Genomic DNA, 6,657 nt, shown 5'->3' on the forward strand with positions numbered 1-6,657 from the left:
AGCATATACATCACAAAGAGGCCCAATCCAGCCTGTACACAAAAAACTAAGCACAAAAGGAAATTGCAATTACCAAGCTAATATTTCCATCAAGAAATCGAAATGCAACCCACCCAAAACATATTAACTTTTAAGGAGCCCGCCAAAATATTACAAAATATTACAAAGGGAAGTCAAGCCCGCCAAATTTAAACAATTGGACTGATTTGGCGTGAAGATTAGAACAATTCAAATCTTATAGCTGGCCCCTGTTTTTAACAGAGGTTAGGTTGCGAGGTAGCAACAAGGTTGCTACTACCTCAGGAGGCACTGTATGCCATACTACACCAGGTGCTATACTGCGAGTATGTCATCAAGACAAGGAGAGAAACCAACGTGACAGTTGTAAACTAATTTCTCCAGCCTCGAAGTCCTGAAGTCCTGAAGGGAGGAAGAACATCACCATCACGGCAGCAACCGATCACAGCCAACATGGTCGCAACGAAAAACCACCACGATCGACCAAACTCGAAACAAAACTATAACAGGAAGAAACCGAAGAATCGAAAGTTTCCACTCTACAATCTAAGGCCTGACTACCAATAGGTGAAAACATTACCTAAAGAGACTTTGAACCTATTTTTAATGAAGATAACCGGGCACTTACCCCATAGATCCAAAACGCGTCTTACCGCATCAGCGGACTCAACCCAACTGAAGATTGCGCAGTCAGAAGTCTTCTCCGCCATTCAAGGTGTGGCAAGCAGAACCTGCAGAATTCAATAAACCCCGAAATCGCGAACTACTGCTAACTGACCAGAAAGGATTGGTAAGCATAGTCCCTGCCTGCCCTGGAGTCTAACCTTGCTAGAATTAGGCATTGGGAGGTGGGAGGTGTAATTTTACTGTAACCTCCTTTGAATGTGTGATGTATTGTTCTTTATTAGAGTGATTATAAGTTTGACATTGTATTTTCTTGACTGCAATAAAATCAAAGTTCTTTGCATCAAACCAGTTGTCCTTTGCACTTTGTCACATCCCCCAAATAAATCCAGAGTCTCGAACCCAAGGGAGTGGGAGCGATTCAAACTGCTCAAGTTGGTCAGAGGTGAACCTGACCCCCGGGACCACCTCCTTACACTAAGGACAGCTTTGCTTTGCTTTGTTTTCCACTGCACTGCTCCGCTCTCCCACCTGTGAATCGAAGGGAGGTGCCTCTCTTTGGTTATTGTCTGCAGCACGCCTTTTAATGCTCCCCATCCTGTGTACCTGCTGATGTCACAGCTGCTTTGCACAGTCTGGCCAATGGGGCAATGGATATCGTGTCTGACTACGGAGCGGAAGATTGTAGGTTCGACTGTTACCTGTCTCGAACATCTTTGCATTATGGCTTTGGATGCCACGTACGCGAACTTAGTTGGTCTGTAAGGGGTGGTCTCTATGAGGGGGTCAGGTTCCCTTCTGACCAACTTGAGCGGTTCGAATCACTCCCACTCTCTTGGGTTCTAGACTCTGGATTTATTTGGGGGATGTGACAAAGTGCAAAGGACACTGGTTTGATGCCAAAGAACTTTGATTTTATTACAGTCAAGAAATTACAAACTTATAATTACTCTTATAAAAAAGTACAATGTCAAAACTTACTCAAATTTATTAAAGAACAATACCTTACACACTCAGGCCGGGACAGGGGGGCTACAATAGCTTATACTGACTCTAATAGAGAACAACACATTACATTCAAAGAGTGTTACAGTGGGACTACACCTCGCACCTCCCAATACCTAATTCTAGCTAGGTTAGCCTCCAGGACAGGCAGGGACCATGCTTACCAATCCTTTTTGACAGTTAGTGGTAGATTGTTGTTTCGGGGTTCGCTGGATGTGGTACGGTCTGCTTGCCATACCCTGAACGTCGGAGAAGACTTCTTGCTGCGCAATCTTCAGTTGGGTTGGGTCCGCTGATCCGGTAAGGCGCATTTTGGATCTATGGGGTAAGTACCCGGTTGTCTTCGTTAGAAATAGGTTCAAAATCTCCTTAGGTAATGTTTTCACCTGTGGTAGTCAGGCCTTAGATTGCAGAGTGGAAACATTACGATTCTTCGTTTATTTCCTGTTGGAGATTTGTTTCGAGTTGGGTCGATCGTGGTGGTTTTTCGTTGATACCACGTTGGCTGTGGTCGGTTGCTGCCATGACGGTGATGTTCTTCCTTCCTTCAGGACTTCAGGACTTCAAGGCTGGAGAAGTTAGTTTACAACTGTCGCGTTGATATCTCTCCTTGTCTTGATGACATCAGGTTGGTCTCGGTTGTATGGAAAAGCGTGTCAATACCCTCTGTTGGAAACAGGGGCCAGTTATACGATTTCAGTGGTTCTAATCTTGGCGCCAAATCTGTTCAGAATTCTTTGTTTAAATTTGGCAGGCTTGGTTCTTCTTTGTAATATTTTGGCGGGCTCGTTAAAAGTTGATATGTCTTGGGTGGGTTGATGTTCGAAAACTATTTCCTGATGGAAATAATAGTTTGGTAATTGCAATGTCCTTTTGTGCTTAGTTTTTCACATACAGGCTGGATTGGGCCTCTTTGTGATGGATATGGTGAAATGGTTTTTCAGACCCATATTGATGGGTAGCTATCTCTGGGTGATTTTGTGACATTAATGTCTCTTGTGGAGAAGGATTCTCGAATACTCATTTCTCCAGACACGTTAACTTAGTCCTCACACCCAGGTAGTCTTTCTTAATCAGGTAGTCTCCTGCTAGTTCTTTAGGCCCGCCCACAGCCTTGAACTTGTCTTTTAAAAGTCCAAAATTCGATTATAGTTCATAGTTTCTTCCATCAGCACTTTAGGGTTCCAAACTTTTTGGTAGGTAGTCCCAATTTAAATTTCCTTTCGAATGAGCCCAAACACTGCGAGGGGGTCTCGTGAATTTTGCATCCTTCAGCCTGCATCATCATTCAATAAGATCATGGCTGATCATTCCCTCAGTACCCCTTTCCTGCTTTCTCTTCATACCCCTTGATCCCCTTAGCCATAAGGGCCATATCTAACTCCTTCTTGAATATATCCTATGAACTGGCATCAACATTTCACTGAGGCAGGGAATTCCACAGGTTAACAACTCTCTAAGTGAAGAAGTTGCTCCTCATCTCAGTCCTAAATGGCCTCACCCTTATCCTAAGACTGGGTCCCCTGGTTCTGGACTTCCCCAACATCGGGAACATTCTTCCCGCATCCAACATGTCCAGTCCCGTCAGAATCTTACATGATTCTATGATATCGCCTCTCATCCATCTAAACTCCAGTGTATAAAGGCCCAGTTGATCCAATCTCTCCTCATATGTCAGACCATCCATCCTGGGAATCAGACTGGTGAACCTTCGCTGCAATCCCTCAATCGCAAGAATGTCCTTCCACAGATTAGGAGACCAAAACTGGACACAATATTCCAGGTGAGGCCTCGCCAAGGCCCTGTACAACTGTAATAAGACATCCCTGTTCCTATACTCAAATCCCCAAGCTATGAAGGCCAACATACCATTCGCCTTCTTCACTGCATGCTGTACCTGCATGCCAACTTTCAATCACTGATGAACCATGATACCCAGGCCTCGTTGCACCTCCCCTTTTCTCAATCTGCTGCCATTCAGATAATATAGCTAACACGGATTCCTTTTCTGAGCATTTGACTCAGGACCTTTGATTGGGCAGACTGATACGCTGCCTGCTGCGCAAAGAAGGCACTTGCCATGCAAGCGGCCAGGCAGCACTACCAAGTCGGGCAGCTTGCAAGATCTTTAAATTTAAAATGCGCAGCTTGCAAAAAATCTCCGAGCTTAATAAGAAGTCAAAGCTACACTCTTCTGATTGTTAGCCACACGCGTTTTCCAGGCTGTAAAGAGTAGCTGGCGGTTCACAGTCTCACAGCGCTGCAGCATGGGCTGGTACTGAAGACGCACAGGCCACTCCATGAGGCCAGATGCGTCAACATGCGCTCGGAAAACAAGGATCACACAGAAGCATCTTTGCAGCTTCCCTTCGATAGCTCAGTAGGTAGAGCAGAGGACTGTAGTGGCAATACGCAGAAAAGTCATCCTTTGGTCGCTGGTTCAATTCTGGCTCGAAGGAGCTGGTGTTCTTTTGGATCAAGTAGTAATTCACTCAAACCAGCTCTCTTCACTTTATGGTGCATCATGTTGCCCCGAAGGCGCAGGACACCACTTTCCTCGTCTCAAACCTTAATGCACTCTGCATCCACCTTCACACAGCTGTTATACTTGAGCATTTGTGTCTGCTCACCAGCAGAGAGTGCCATTGAGCAGCAACACTTCAAAGCACTCAGCACTCCCTTTCAGGCAAAACAAGTTGGCTATCAGTCAGACAGCGCTCTCGCCTGCTCCCTCACACACAGGGCGGCCGCTACTTGCCGGTCACCTCGCTTCCCTTCCGTGGTCTCGTGCTCTTCTCGGCTTCTTTCTTCGTTACTGTGGCTTCCCGTCCTGCTGTTGCTCGCTCGATGCTGCTCCGCAATGTCGATTGGATACAATGCATTGAAGGAGTGGGCCAATCCTCAAATAGGTTTTCTCTGATGGTCGTGGAGCAGCTTGGAGACGAGTGCGAAAAGGCGACTGAGAAGCAAAGGAGGGTCAACTGCAAGAAGCTACTGGGGAATGAGCTCAAATGGTAGAGCGCTTGCTTTTGGCTCAGGGCAATTCTACAGAAAGAAACGTGATCTCACGTGTCACTCACTGAGTTCACGGCAGATGGGCCAAAGCCCAGCAAACCATTTTCTGCCATGTCATAAGCAAGACTTCTTGATTTTTGCAAAGATGGATATATGAGGTGAGAGAAGCCAAAAGAATTTGTACAGTACATTCAAAAGCAGTTCAGTATGTTTAGCTGCGGTCAGCAATCCCATACATTACATTTGGGTGCTGACGGCAGTTCCGTTCTATACATTTCCTTGCTTTTCAGATCAAGTACAATACGGGATACCTTGTAGTATATTCAACAAAATTACATTACATGTGTCACTATACAGTACACGGAATGGGTGACGGTACGTTTACATTTTTTTCTTTTCAACGTGCATTACGAAACAGACCTTACATTGTACATGGCACTACATAGGTGTTTGCAGATCATGGTGCTCCATGTACACGAAAAAGAAGTTGCAAGTACAGCCCGAGGGGAGTTGTGTACTGATTCCTGCCCCCGGGTTTACCGTGGCAGAAGGCCTTTAAACTGTGGCCCTTCCCCACCGTGCCTTTGCGGCGACTGTACCAATTTTAAGTGCGTCCCTCAGCACGTAATCCTGGATCTTGGATTGCGCCAGTCTGCAACACGCAGACGTGGGCAGCAACACTTCAAAGCACTCAGCACTCCCTTTCAGGCAAAACAAGTTGGCTATCAGTCAGACAGCGCTCTCGCCTGCTCCCTCACACACAGGGCGGCCGCTACTTGCCGGTCACCTCGCTTCCCTTCCGTGGTCTCGTGCTCTTCTCGGCTTCTTTCTTCGTTACTGTGGCTTCCCGTCCTGCTGTTGCTCGCTCGATGCTGCTCCGCAATGTCGATTGGATACAAGGAGTGGGCCAGTCCTCAAATAGGTTTTCTCTGATGGTCGTGGAGCAGCTTGGAGACGAGTGGGAAAAGGCGACTGAGAAGCAAACGAGGGCAACCTGCAAGAAGTTGCTGGGGAATTAGCTCAAATGTTAGAGCGCTCGTTTAGCATGTGAGAGGTAGCGGGATCGATGCCCGCATTCTCCACTCTGCTTTTGGCTCAGGGCAATTCTCCAGAAAGAAACGTGGTCTCACGTGTCACTGAGTTCACGCCAGATGGGCCAAAGCACAGCAAACTTTTTTCTGCCATGTCATAAGCAAGACTTCTTGATTTTTGCAAAGGCGGATATATGAAGTGAAAGAAGCTATAAGAACGACTTTTTAGCACTGATTCCTTTTCTGAGCATTTAACTCAGGACCTTCGATTGAGCAGACTGATACGCTGCCTGCTGCACGAAGAAGGCACTTGCCATGCAAGCCGCCAGGCAGCACGACCAAGTAGGGCAGCTTGCAAAGTCTTCAAATTCATAATGCACAGCTTGCAAAAAATCTGCGAGCCTGATAAGAAGTCAAAGCTACACTCTTGTGATTGTTAGTCACACGCGTTTTCCAGGCTGTAAAGAGTAGCTGGCGGTTCACAGTCTCACAGCGCTGCAGCATGGGCTGGTACTGAAGACGCACAGGCCACTCCATGAGGCCAGATGCGTCAACATGCGCTGGGAAAACAATCATCACACAGAAGCATCTTTGCAGCTTCCCTTCAATAGCTCAGTTGGTAGAGCGGAGGACTGTAGTGACAATATGCAGCAAGATTATCCTTAGGTTGCTGGTTCAATTCTGGCTCGAAGGAGCTGGTGTTCTTTTGGATTAAGCAGCAATTCACTCAAACCAGCTCTCTTCACTTTTTGGTGCATCATGTTGCCCTGAAGACGCAGGACACCACTTTTCTCGTCTCAAACCTTAATGCACTCTGCATCCACCTTCACACAGCTGTTATGCTTGAGCATTTGTGTCTGCTCACCAGCAGAGAGTGCCATTGAGCAGCAACACTTCAAAGCACTCAGCACTCCCTTTCAGGCAAAACAAGTTGGCTATCAGTCAGACAGCGCTCTCGCCTGCT

General features: G+C 46.7%; 2 non-coding genes across 2 annotated transcripts; both read left to right on the top strand.

Moving 5' to 3' along the window:
* Window positions 1–4,013: 4,013 nt before the first annotated feature.
* Window positions 4,014–4,106, top strand: trnay-gua (transfer RNA tyrosine (anticodon GUA)). Its single transcript has 2 exons — window positions 4,014–4,050; window positions 4,071–4,106. It is a non-coding gene; the product is annotated as a tRNA-Tyr (tRNA).
* A 2,188-nt stretch (window positions 4,107–6,294) lies between these two features.
* trnay-gua (transfer RNA tyrosine (anticodon GUA)) lies at window positions 6,295–6,387 on the top strand. The gene is made up of 2 exons: window positions 6,295–6,331; window positions 6,352–6,387. It is a non-coding gene; the product is annotated as a tRNA-Tyr (tRNA).
* The last annotated feature ends 270 nt before the right edge of the window (window positions 6,388–6,657 follow it).

Source organism: Pristiophorus japonicus, chromosome 1 (assembly GCF_044704955.1).
Source record: "Pristiophorus japonicus isolate sPriJap1 chromosome 1, sPriJap1.hap1, whole genome shotgun sequence".
Taxonomy (NCBI): domain Eukaryota; kingdom Metazoa; phylum Chordata; class Chondrichthyes; family Pristiophoridae; genus Pristiophorus; species Pristiophorus japonicus.